The sequence below is a fragment of the Aedes aegypti genome, chromosome 3 (genome assembly GCF_002204515.2).
Source record: "Aedes aegypti strain LVP_AGWG chromosome 3, AaegL5.0 Primary Assembly, whole genome shotgun sequence".
NCBI classification, from domain to species: Eukaryota; Metazoa; Arthropoda; class Insecta; order Diptera; family Culicidae; genus Aedes; species Aedes aegypti.
In genome coordinates, this window is record NC_035109.1 from 247,177,506 (window position 1) to 247,191,908 (window position 14,403).

General features: G+C 36.4%; 1 protein-coding gene across 6 annotated transcripts in view; it reads left to right on the top strand.

Moving 5' to 3' along the window:
- The window catches only part of LOC5565208 (serine-rich adhesin for platelets), a 306,053-nt gene that overhangs the window by 86,239 nt on the left and 205,411 nt on the right, over positions 1 to 14,403 (top strand). For all 6 annotated transcript variants that reach the window (XM_021849621.1, XM_021849625.1, XM_021849626.1 and 3 more), the window contains one exon: positions 11,585 to 12,252. The gene's annotated coding sequence lies outside the window, so the exon portion shown is untranslated. The remainder of the gene's footprint in view (positions 1 to 11,584; positions 12,253 to 14,403) is intronic.

A 14,403-nucleotide genomic window follows, 5' to 3' on the forward strand; every position in this document is an offset into this window, starting at 1 on the left:
CAATTATGATTCAAACAACTTAACATCAGATGTGAATCAAATCTTCAGTTACACAATATAGAAAATGATCAAATGCTTTCATCGCAAACACTCCCATACACAAGTTAACTGTTAGCGAAGTTGTTATTGTTTTCCCTCTGACCAGCAGAAACAGTTTAGTAATTCAAAATTCACGCTTTTGGTTTTACGAGCCCTTATGTTGAGCTTATTTACATTTCTCTGCTGCTTCAGAGTTTATACATATACCTGCACATTTCAGATGCATGCTACGAGGAAAACGCTTTAGCAAAAGTATTTTATCGAATACGATTTGCAACCGTTACCGTGGAGTCAGTGGAGTGTGGCTATGTGGTGCGCCAACGTGCAACAACCTTAGCACTGGGCAGCGGGCCAGGGCTGTCCAACGTTCGGTCCACGGCTTTATTTTATGGGGTCCGCAAAGAGCTTGAGGATTCGTCTGGCGCTATGGCTGCGCTATCATTTTGATGTTTGAACCTTCCAAGGCTAATTATAACAATTTTTGATTCTTATATTTTATTTTAAATAACACTGCGGAACACGTTTTTGTCTCCAGCACCAAAATACCGCTATTTACTTAATTAAGGGTTGCTGAATCCATTGCCGTTTTCAGAAATATCATAGCACGTCTAGTTTTTGAGATATTGACTGTTGAAAATGCAAAAATTGACTATTTAAGCCAACTTGCATGCAAGTTTGCCAGCTTGTACGGAAATTTATTGGCTTTATTTGCCATAGAATTCAAAATTTATGTGTATAACAATACTTTTCATCAAAGTTTATTATACTTTCGATGCGGAAAAGTTATTTTTTGATGTTTTAGAATATTATTGTATTTTGCCATATAAGAGAAACGAAGAATTTTCTATGGAGACGGCAAGCATGTTGAAAAAATCGGTTTAACTGAAATTTAATCGTGCAATTCCAATTAAATTATATCTGAAATGAAAGTTCAAGTTCTATTTTGCATGTTGGGTGGATTAGATTACAAAAAACTTAGATAAATTGTACTTAAAATTTCATGTAAACATCAATTAAACCAGTGTTTTATACAACTTTGGCCACCTGTAGCTAAAAATTGTGACGTGCTGGAACATTTCTGAGAATGGCATCAGATTCAGCAACTCCAAACCTACTAGAGACACATAATTTGATCCTTGAGACACGCAAAAATGTCATTTTTGTTACGCTGTGTAATCGTTACATCATATTTTGATGATTCTAAATTTGCTTAATTATTAAATGATGGAAAACGTTTACATTTCAAAACAATCTTATAATTTTATGAAGCTAAAATACAAGCTAAATCCATCCCATAACATTGTTCACTATTCAATAGACAACACTACAGGTACTAATTTTTATACTAGTCTATCTTACATCATTGCTGATTCTTCTTTTTCTTGGCATTACGTCCTCACAGAGCCTGCTTCTCAGCTTAGAGTTTGTTCGATCACATCGATCTATATTTATCCCATCATATCTGTCGATCTACTACAACAACAAATTTGTGCTATAAATCTTCCTATATCTGCGTTGTGTTTGGAAGAAGCACAATATAATAGCCGTGTGCTCCAATAAATGCCAAGGCAATAAGCATAGAGAGGGAGACAGAACAACAAACTCACGGCAGACAAAATCGCATCCACGTATTTTAGATTTTAACTATGTATTTCAATCTGTTTTGTATCGAAAGTGTTTTTTATGTGTCCGATAAAATGTTATTTTAAGTATAAATATAGTGTGTGTGTGAGCAGAACTACAAAACCGACTATTATTCGAGTGAACTGATTCGCAAGCTATTAAACAGAGTTCTTATGAGCACTTCCACATTTATTGACTGAGAGATTTCTTTGCAAAAGTTGCCATTTGCGTATTCGTATATCGTATGGCAGGTACGAGGATACTCTATGCCCAGGGAAGTCAAGGAAATCGTCATTACGAAAAGATCGTGGATTGACTGGGAATCGAACCCAGACACCTTCAGCATGGCTTTGCTATGTAGCCATGGGCTCTAACCATTCGGCTAAGGAAGGCCCCCAGTTATTGGTTATTATGTGTATCGAAATGTGAATTTAAATACTGAAGGCAAATTTAAATATTGAGTTGTTACAAAACATATATTACAATTATTTGAATAATAATTCTGGAAACGAGCGTTTTAGGTATCCGGCATTTTATGATTAATTATTTTCGTTCTTTTCCAGTGCATACTCCTAGAAATTTTACCAGTTTTCAATAAGTTTCTCCTGAGATTCCCACGAAAAATAATTCCTAGGATAACTGGATTTAGATTTCTTTGTTAAACTTTCTTTAGGCTACCTTATCTTACAAGAAAATTTCTCGAAGCATCTCTAAAAAATCTCTGGTGGAATTTCCTACCACCAGATAATGTTTTCGAAATTATTTTAAACATTTACGTACTTATTATTCAATTCCCTTTTAAAACATCATCCAGTAGTTCATTAATGAATTGCTCAGGATTTTTTGGAACTACTGAGGATATCTCTTCTCTCAAAAGAAGTACAATAAATTCTAGGAGTCTCACCGAAATTGTCTACAAGATTGCCAAGCGAGGAATCTGTTCACAAATTCTCCAGAGAGTGCAGAGAGTTTTCCAATTTTACCTTTGAGGTTCCTCCTTAAGTTTCTCTTAAGATTCTTCCAACAAATCTTTCAGGAAATCTCTCGGAAATTCTCGGGAATTTTCTTGAGAAATTTACAGCAAAAATTATTCAGGACTTCCTATTAAACATTACTTTCTGATTCTTTAAGGTGACTCTAAGGAATCCTCCAAATATTTCACAACATTTTCAAAAACAAATGAACAAGATACAATCGAGAAAATGATCTTAGCAATTTCTCAGAGTAGTTCTCCACAGATCTATCTGCATTTTGGCATAGAAAGTTAAAGTGTCTCTTTAGGTTTATATTGTTATTCGCATTTTTTTAAAATGCTCTTATTAGAATAATATTTCCAATCGTCTTAAAAAATTCCCACCGAAGACAAAATGTTAAAATCCAAACATTCCTTTTAAGCTTCTAGCAGAATTTCATATACTCTTCCACAAAAATACTGAAAACTTTCCCAAGCAATTCTTTGAGCGATTTCTTTGAAGAATTATATTTACTATCCCCTGGGATGTAGTCCTAAAATTTTTCCGAAAATTTCACCTGAGACCAATTATTTTCCAAAGATTTTACTATAAACAGGATTAGCGATTCTTCTGGGGATTTTACAAAGCAATTTTTCAACGTACAATTCCTTCTTGAACTTCTAAAAAAATAATCCCTAGAATTTCCATCAGGTGTGTTTTTAGCTAAAAAACACTAAATTTATTTTTCAGAATGTTAATTCAGGGATTCTTCCATTAATAATATCTAGGAATTTCATCACTCTTCATATTTGGTTTGAAACTACTCCAGAAATAACTCATTGTTTAAGGATCGCTTCCCAAATTGCTGTACGAATCACTCCATATCAACATCCGATTTACAGTGTTTTGGAACAAACTTTTGAAATTTTTTTTTTGATTAATGTCAGCTTGGTTTGAAAAAAAAAAACTACTGAATATTCAAGAATTCACCGTTGAATTTTTGAAACTTTCTGACAAAATTCCAAACAAAGTACCAAACAGGAAAGCTCAGGTGATTTTTAAAGGTTTTACCTAAAAAATTATTGTTCTTTTTATTCGTCTTCTACAATGGACAATTGTTTACGTTGAGATGGATGGAATTTTTACTGAAGGCATTTGAATTAAACATCTTAGAAAATGTTTTGCATGCATTTCGATGTCGCATAATACAATGGCGAACAGATTAATGTAAAACCCCATCTTATTCTACTTGCAGAAATTCCAAACAAACATTTATGGAGTATTTTTAACAATTTTGTTAGAACTGAAGAAGTTAAACTAGAAAATATTTTCGGTATTTACTTATTTTCTTTATTTTTATTTTAAACGTTGCTTTTGGGAGATTTTTTGTACAAAGTTGCTCAAGAAAGCAACGAACGAAAGGTTGAAGCAAGCAGAAACAACGGAACAACTAAAGATGAGTGATTATTCATAATTAACTCTAGAGTTGAATGATACTACAACGAATTTAAAAAAAACATATTTCTCAATAAGTTCCATCAGAATCTTCTCATGAAATTATCCTTCAATCAGAATTCTTCTTTGACTTCTAGTTTTTCAAGGTTTCATTTTCTCCAGATATTCCGCCCTAGAATTTCACAAGAATTCAATTCCAGAATTTGGATTCTGACAATAATTAAAAAAAAACTGTTTCTAAAGTAATATTTCTATGGAGATCCTTTGAAATTTCATTAAAAAATTATTTATATATGCCTTCCCAGTTATTTTACAGAAGATGGGCGTGGCCAGCAATGAACATTTTCATGCCTTTTCATCTCTGAACTCCAATTGGATAGCTATTTCATACTAAATAGTTTTTCTTGAGCAATTGGAAAAAGAGCAGTAATGTAACTAACATGACAGTTTTCAGTATGCAACCAACGAAATTCTCCGTTACCATGCAACACAACGCAACGGTGGGAATGTTACTTCAATAAATGGATTGAACAAAATATGACAGTTCGTCACTGTATGTGTTGACATAGACTCTTGTATAATACCATTCAAAACTTTCTTTTGCCTGTTTTTATCATTATAACAAAAAAACTTTGAATGGTTCGACGCTAAAAGTGTCGACTTACTGTATGTTAACGCTTTAGTCTTTAGTATACTGATTTTTTAAACTAAGGTTGCATGCATCGCATCACTTACCAAGGTGAATCCTGATCATGCAGCTATGATCCCTCCCCACTAACAAAACTTCTTTCCGTGAAGCCATGGAGATGCAGAGGTGATCTCGGTCTTTAGTAATAATGGATATCACACTGACATTCCTTCCCTTCCCCGATGACCTTAAGGACGTGGCCGGCGCCGTTATTGAATTTTTAATGTTTGGAGTTCTCGAAAGTTCATTGAAGATGGAAAGCCGATTATTCCGGTCAATCACGAATTAGCAACTGCTTTTTTTTTTCTATCTTAATTAACGAGATTTTTAACCCTGGGCTAGTTCTTCTCAGGACCAACGGCTTTACTTCCCTTCCGAAGGAAGTCGTCACTATAACTCTTACGTTATAAATGACTATGTCGGGGATGGGATTCGATCCCAGGTCCTCGGCGTGAGAGGCGTCTGTTCTAACCCCTACATCAGGTCCGTCCCCAGCAACTGCTTATGCCTTCCCAGTTATTTTACTTAATGATTCTCCACAGATTCTATGCTTATTTCGGAAGAAAATTTCAGCCAAAAATAATTTTCATAGATAATTCAAATATAATCGAATATAAAATAGAATGTACAGAAATAAAGGAGAATTTGTGACGCAATTTTTAATGTTTTGATTTTTTTTATTTGAAAATATTTCTGAAGGTCCTTTGATGAATTTCATGAAGGAATTTAACAGAATTAATTAATTTTTGGTAGAATTGCGAGGAAAAATTTGGAACTTTTGAAACGTAAAATATTTTTTTAGTTGAGTCCGAGAACATATACTACCCGCCATAAGTATGAAACCGCATCACCTAGTATTGCAACACCCCAGTTGAATATTGCAGCAGTCCTCAAAAAGTTTAGCATGACCTAAAAACAATAATATTAGTGGTGTAATACCTCGGAGTTTCGAAGTTGCGGTCTTCGGTAAAGTTGTTCAGCAGCCTAATGGCGTTTAGTTGGAGAAATTTTAATGCGTAATTTTGCCGCTACGTGGCGCTAGTGTGCATGTAACTTGGTTTAATTTAATTATATTCTAGCTCATGATCCTGATCACCTAGAAAGTTCATGTCTTCAGCAAAGTTGCAGCAAAGAACCTTGAAAGTATACAGGCAGCTCTGTGTGGTTAATAATTTCGCTGCTACGTGGCGGTTGTTTTGGATTTTTTTTTATCATGTTATAGCAAGTTCTAGCCCATAATCCCGACCACTTCGAAAGTTCGTGTCTTTGGCAAAGTTGATCAGAAACTTGAAAGCAATTTGAGGCAGCTCTGTTTAGGTAAACATTTTGCCACTACGTGCCGCTTGTGTGTATGGTAATTAGTCATATTTCAATAGACTCCAGTTCGTGATCCTGACCATCTAGAAAGCTCTACTCTTCAGCAAAGCTGTTTAGAAGCTTGAATGCAATTTGAGACAGAACTGTTTTGTTAGTAACTTTGCTGTGAGCACCACAGGGTGTTGAAAAATATAATTTTGAGAGAAGTAACATAATATTCGAATAGAAATATGTTTGTATTACGAATATTTAGAAAAAAGTATATTTCTACAAACTTGTACACTTGAGAAAAAAATTTGAAACAAGGTGGAATATTATGTAATGCAATATAAAGTGATGTATTTTTTTGTTTTCAAAATATGCATAAAAATTGCTAAATAACAAACAGTGTTTCCTCAAATTGTTTTTGAACAACTTTCTAGATCGTGATCATGAGCTAGAGTATGGATTATGATGATTAGCGGCGACACTAGCGCCACGCAGCAGCGATATTGCGCTTTCAAAATTTCACCTAATGATCGCCATAAGACTGCTGAACAATTTTGCTGAAGACCGCAACTTTGCAGAAAGTAAGTATTTCGAGATATTGCATCATATATATTATAATTTTAAGGTGATGCTAACCTTTCTGGGTGCTGCAATATTCAACTGGGGTGTTGCAATACTAGGTGATGCAATTCCATACTTATGGTGGGTAGTGTATATCCCGAAATCATTTTCTGGATAAAAAGTAAACATTGGAATTTTCGAAACTGTACACTGAAGATGGTAAGCTACTCCCATGCTTCATCTGTTGATTCCTGGTGCAATTTAGATTGTTCTGGAAAATCAGAGAATAGCAACTATGAATTGTACGGTCATCTATGCTCATGCTCATGTTCAAGGGATATTTTATTATATATCGTTGGCAAAGGCCAAACCAGAGAAAAATTATAAAAAATACTAGAGAGATCTAGAAGGAAACTAAATTTATCGAAAACTGGGCTCTTCTAGACCAATACACCATGTGTGGATTCTACCTCAATACCCCGAACGGCATTACTCCGAATGCCATTAACCCGAATGCCGTTACCCCGAATTCCAAAATCCCGAACAACCCATAACCCCGAATAATATTACTCCGAATTCCAAAATCATGTGGAAATGTCATCAATGCCATCATGTCAATATAACTGTAAATTCAGGGAAACAGCATTCGGGGTCATGGACTTCGGGGTAATGTTACTTTCGGGGTAATGTATTTCGGGGTGATGACATTCGGGGAAATGGAATTCGGGGTAATGGATTATACGATTATGCATTTATGGTTTTTTTTACGATTATGCGATATTTGACAGAAAACCATTCGCCAGAATACTACTCGCCAGAATGACATCCGCCTGAAAGTACCATATGCCAGAAAACCATTTGCCAGAAAGTACCATTCCCCCAGAATGAACCATCCCCTAGATTTAAAAAAAAAAAATTTTCAGGTAATCAAGATTGCAGTTGTAGGAGAAAAAATTGAGCCAGAGCGTGAGATTATTTTTGTTAGTAAACTCAAAAAAGTACAGGGTCTCTTGTACACCATCTCCAGTTGACTTAGTGGTCCAGCTTCGAATATCCGTTTTGGATATTGTGGTTCTAGTATTGTAACTGTTGGACTAGGTACACATGACTTCCTTTACCAAAACGAATCCTTTATCATACCGCTTCGATCACACTACTGCCGGAAAAATGTGACAATGTCCTCATTTGTGACATTCTCTGAGAGGTCATGCACTTTTAATTCGAGTCTATCGTCGTCCATCAACAGGCGCACTTTGTACCGTTTCCCAGCCACTTCGAGCTGGTGACGGTCGTCGCGTTGCTCTACCACCTTCAGAGCAGTTTCCAAATCGTTGCATTTCACATGCACACAGCACTGATCATGGTTCATTTGCAGGCGTAGAACCTGACTCGGCTTCAGTGCTAGGTTTCTGAAGATGAGATTATGCACAACTTCAAAACTCGCGGACGCTTTTCGAAGTTTCGAAAATCTATCTTGAACGAATTTTGTCGAAGGCTAACTACCATTGTTGCTACCGAACAACGCATACAAAGGTGTCATCAAGACAAAGCGATAACCGATAAACGATAACGGGTGCTCAGCGTGAACACGTCTGAATGCAGCAATAGCTTCAGCACAACTAAATGGCATATTTAAACCACAGACAAACAGACGTAACACTTAGAACAAATCGCGATCAAAATCATAGTCACAAGGACATGTACGCCCAATGCTAAAATCGGTATGTTTGACCGACAGGCCAACAGATGGCGTTAGTGTGTAAACGTCAAACGCGAACAAAAACGATGCGAGTGCTGTGAGTGGCGGATTGGCCACCTACCATATTTTTGAATCAACCGTTACAAAGGTGGTCGATGGACAATGATGAGAGTGTGACGTCTCACGCTATGTTTGAACCAGATGATTATAAAAATCGAATGTACATCGGATTTTTTCTCGCTAGAGATCAGTATTTGGTCTATGTTTTCAAAATCGGAAGGTTTTAAAATATTCTATCGGTGAAATTTTTTCCATATGGATGTATGGACAGAAATGCGTCGAAAACATGATTTTCAAGGGATTTAGTATGAAAAATGGCTAAAAAGAGGAAAACATCAAAATTTCACCGATGGAATATTTTAAAACTTTCCGATTATGAAAATATAACCCAAATACTAAACTCTAGCGAGAAAAAATCCGATGTACATTCGATTTTTATAATCGTCTGGTTCAGACATAGCGTGCGTCTGTTTGTCTGTGTTTAAACGTTGACAATAAGGCGTACATGATTGGTATGAGATTTCACACAACTTTCGAGTTTTAAGTAAGGTAATTCAAATGAACCCAAACGTTTTTTTAATGCTGGGAAAATGAGCCATAGTTTTTCAACGTAATTTACAACTAAAAGCAAATATTAAGTAAACAAAATTCCATATAAAAAATTTCAGAATACCTACGAAGATAACATCATTGATTTTCTAATGCGCCATAGAGAGCTTCGATTGGACGTGTTATTACAGAGATATAGACAAAACACTTTTGTATGTTTTTGAGGGTTTTTTTTTATAGTAGGGTACAAAAAAGCTTCAAAAGCCAGGCCTGTTGTGTGTTGGCACGGTGTGGGACTCACACCGGGAGCTAGCCTACTCCGGCTACGCGCTTCTTCATGATTCGATACTGGCCGGTGGAGTGCCGAAGTCGGTCCAGCGGTCCGGTTGGAGGATGGCTCCGGTTGGAGGATGGCTTCCGGTTCACTGGCGCTCCGACGACTCAAGCCGGTGATACGCTACGTACTACTCAGAGTAGTCCCCGGCGGTGGATCTATCCTACTCCGACGAAGATTTCCCCGGCGGCGGAAGATCTCCCGAACCGATGCTATCCTGGCAGATGCCGAGGTCGTAGATGTTTTTGAGGGGGTGAACCTAAACATTTGCACGGGAGTGTAAGTTTTTTTAATTTTATATTTTTTGGAAAAAATGGAAATTTCTTCTGCATTAAAAATGTTGTCCCACCGTACAAAGTGTCTGACATTTGGCCCACTATTCAAAAGAAGTTGGGCGCACCTGCACTAGGCAGTCGTGTTTGCCGGCCGTTGCGATGATGGTCCCCTAAAACGGCAAGCTTTGCATCGACCAACTACGGTATAATCCATGGAAATGGCCAGTAAAACGGTATACACGAGAGCACTCCTCCCATCATCGTAATTTCCAATCACACTCGAATGCAATAGAGCAGTACAGATGTGTGAATGTGTTTATGGGGTACTCGAGTCGATATTTATATGCTCACTATCGTTCCTCCCTTCTATCCACAGTAGGTAAACCGTTTGGTGAGTGGTTAATTGGAAAATGATTTCGATTCGCGTTGAAGTGGCGCCCAATGGTGAGCTCTCAAAGTCTGCTAATCTCAAAAACTGATTGACTTCGCTAAGAAAAAAAAAAAACACAAGCTCTCCAGACTCTTTCACTAGCGTTGCATAATGTTTTATTTTCTACGATACGCTCGAAAGCGCTGCATGAACAAAAATGGATCCAGGCAGTGGAATCCACGGAATGATTGTTGGAGCTGAATTTATGTGAAGTTGTGGCAAAAAATGTTACGGGAATAAGGCAAATGTTCTGCTTGAGAGGATTAGGTTTAACTCAACCCGGGTAAAATTTGAATCCGTGATTATAGACGATGATCTTAAACTTTTGATCTGTCCTCGTGAGGAGAAGGCATTTTAAACGCAGTCGCGATCCTGCTATGAAAATTATATGGCAGGATCTGCAAAAATAAATTAAATCTCAATCAATCTCAATTAAGAAACAGAAATTTTGAAAGTTTCTCAATTAGATCCTGGTTTTGAGCCCTTTTGGAAATTATCTATAATTTTGAAAAAACCTCAGTAGCCAATTCCTACTTAAAAAATGAAAACAAATTATTACTAACTAAATGCGAAAAATCACAAAAACTTGCTATGCAGTTTGAAAGCAAGCACAATTTCAATTTATGATTTACTAGTCCAATTGAAAATCAAGTTATCAGGACTTCGAAAGCATTCTCAATCAAGAGAACGTTTTCGAAAATTCCTGGGGTACTCATTTGGAAGAATTGAGCATTATTATCACAAGAATAAAAACTATGAAAGCCCCTGGCGATGATGGAATTTTCTACATCCTCATCAAGAAATTTCTAGAGAGTAACTTATTATTTTAGATTAATACATTTAGCAAATGTTTGCAATCAGCATATATTCCTGACAAATGGAGAAATGTCAAGGTTGCACCAATTTTATAATAAATCATTAATCCTGCAGAAGCTTTCAGCTACCGTCCAATCAGTTTGCTTTCCTCCATCAGTAAACTTCTTGAGAAGCTCATTTTGAACAGAATGATTTAATTTTTGCCAATGAACAGTTCGGATTCCGCCATGGACATTCGGCCACCCATCAAATTTTACATGTAACAAATTTGATTCGTTGCAACAAATCTGAATGCTATTCTACTGATTGCTCTTTTGGACATAAAAAAGGATTCGACAGAGTTTGGAATGAAGGCTTGATTGAATGAAAAACTAAAATTTTCCTACATACATCGTTAGAATAATTATTCACTTTCTTTTCACTTCTGGTTAATTATCTGATCTCCAAGTCTGAAAGAATTCCTGCAAATGCTGGTGTTCCTCAAGGCAGCATTTTGGGACCAATTTTATACAATATTTTCACATCTGACTTACCTAAGTTACCTCAGGGATGCCAAAAATCTTTGTTTGCGTATGACACAGGGCTCTACACCAAAGGACGAAGCCTGCATGTCATCTGTAGTAGATTGCAAAAAAAGTTTGGATATTTTTTCTTCGTACTTCCAAAAATGGAAGATTTCTCCTAATGCTTCCACAACTCAACTAATAATATTCCCACATAAATCAAAAGCTGTTTATTTAAAACCTTCCATCCGATTCAATACCTAACCCATATTTTATTTATCTCTTTCATTTCAGGAATAATCAACTGGATCATTTGTAAAATCATCACCATGGCTTAGGAAAGCATTCGATTTTCGCGACAACCATCAGCAATCAAGAAGCATCAACACCACCCACGTTTCACAAAAATAAGAAGAAGAAAATAATTACAACCCACAACCACCGCGAGCCGCTCGTACAAATCAATAGCGGCTACCACTTAACGCATTATGAAAAGTGAATCACTTTTCATCGGTTAGCTGGCTAACCCATATTTCAACGCAGCGCGAAGAAACAGGGGAAAGAAATCCACGATTCCAGTCTTGGCAAACCGTGATTTGATTTTGCGTCGCAATCTTCGGCCGTCGTCTTTCGCCGTTTAGTTTTTCTTTTAGTGTGCAAGCTATTCGTGGTTGCCGTTGCGTTGCGGTCTTGCTGATTATTGTCTATGATGCCGAAGATAGGCATTTGAGTGAAACTAAAATCGCTTCGATTATTATATTTTCGTTCGCTTCGGTTGTTGCGGTCTCCAACAGGCATTAGAGGCAAAGGCAGCACACACAACAACGGCGTCGTCGTCGTCGTCGTCGTCACGGGCGCGCACTAATTGAAAGAAAGCCGGAAAAAGCAAACTTTGATTTCAAGCCCAGGCGTGCACTTCTGTTGTTGGGCGAGAGCTGCCGCCGCCTGTCTACTCTATTAGTGTGAGTAGTTATCTCGTTAACCAATGCCCGCACGGTGTTCCTCTGAGCTAAATAGGTTATAAATGTCATACAAGCTTAAATTTAGTTATGTGTAAATTTCACGCAGTTTTTTCGCAATTTTGACTTTAAGTAGATCATACTTTTTGACTTTAATGTGTAGATCCACCAAGAGCCAAATTTGCGTAAAAAGACAAAAGAATTTAAGACAACTGCGTAAAACTTACACATCCAATGTGTAACCGAATTTGAGCATGTAGAAATTGTACAACTCAAGCGTGTGCTAGAATAAGGGCGTAAGTCGCATGGTCGATTTCTCTTCATCGATCCACTCTCCTGTGAATAAAGATGACAAGATGAAAGTTTGTTAGCATTTTTTCACTTCAGACCGCTTGACAGCGATGCAATCTTACGTCATAAGGTGAAATAATGCTGACAAATTTGTATCTTGTCACCTTTATTGACAGAATACGCTTGAATTATTACTAATCAACTCACTGTACCATAACAGCTACGTTGTCTGTGCCAAGGGGTCATATTTACCCCAAATTCAAACCGTGATAACTTCGTGGAATTTAAAAAGATTTTCGATTTTCTTTATTTTGGAAAGAACATTTCATTTAGCTCTACTAAACAATACAAAAAATAAAAACCAGGGCAGTTTATCCCAGGGAAGAATTATTGCAGAAATAGGTCCAAAATAGCAAAATTAAGGAACTTTTTGCACTCGTATCTCAGAAGAAATTTAAAATAAAACTAGCTATCCCACGGAAAATTTTGTTATGCCTACTGCAATGTTTTTAATTGATCAAATCCCAATTTATATAATTTTTAAAATTATCAATATTTTCTAATCAACATTGCACCTCTTTATCTCTTAAAGTAAAGGAATTATCGGTCGAATTCGTTTTAATAAGGCTTATTTGTTAGATAGTAAAAATCCATGGAAAGACGCTTATAGACAAATGTTTTTATCAGCTATCGAAAGGGAAGATATAGTACTTTCATGATTTGTAAGAGATGTCTGCGCCATTTTGCGCCGAAAGCTGCTATGGGGGCCTAAATTACCCCTTGAGAAAAGAGTAATTCATGAATAACTTTGTTACTTTAAAAGATTCCGTGACGCCATGTTCAGTGAAAACACGGGGTTTTTCATGACAAACAACTTTGTAGAAAATACAAAATATGTTAAAAATCTAGGGAAAAAGTTTTGACAAGAAATATAATTTACAGGGGCCATTCACATACAACGCCATATATGTCAAAAAGTATGAGAGGTAGATAAATTGTGTCTTCGACAAAGATGTTTCAAATTTCAAATTTTACAACTTTGCCGAAGACATCTAATGTCTATCTGAATTATATGAAAAAATAGTTTTTCTATCTCACTGCTAGGTGGATTGATCACAAAACTTTTTGCAGCAAAAGAAGCGCTTCAATATACCATGAAACTTCTCCGAACAAACTATATCGCTAAACACAACGGTTTGGGCGCTATTCAAAAAGCGCATGAAATCGACAAAATCCAACACAGTGCATTCCTACAATTTTAGCCTACTTTGTATGAAAACACAAAAGATGGCTCAGATTTCAAGTAGGACGAAAATTAGTACTTTTCCCCTACTGATCTGAAAATATCCTTTCGTCAATTAAAAATTTTGCCATGTTTGTCGATATTGAAGATAGATAAGTACCTTCTCAAAAAGTTTGACTATGAAAAACTATAGATTTCAAGTTGAGCAAACTTTTTTACAAGCCACGTTTTAAATTTCAGGTCAACCAACACCGAAATTTTGCATGCAAAACAGCCAATTATTCTTGGTTAGAGTGCCGTCGGTCGATGATCCATTCTAAATGGAGATTTTCTCGACTTCCCACTGCATAAATATCTGATATAATAGTCCATTGGTAAGGCAAGCTTTCTGTTATTTCAGTAACTACTAAAGTAACTACTATGGTACCGTCGATGGGGGTGACAATGGGTCTAGGGGGTGAGATTGGGTCAAAACGGAAAATTATGATTTATGAAATATTTCAGCTAATAACGCTGATATCATTAGAATTAATCATTCATATGTTAGGGAACACATTATTACACATAAATCATCACAATATACAGTTTTAGAATTAGTAGTTTTTGTTTACTATATCAAT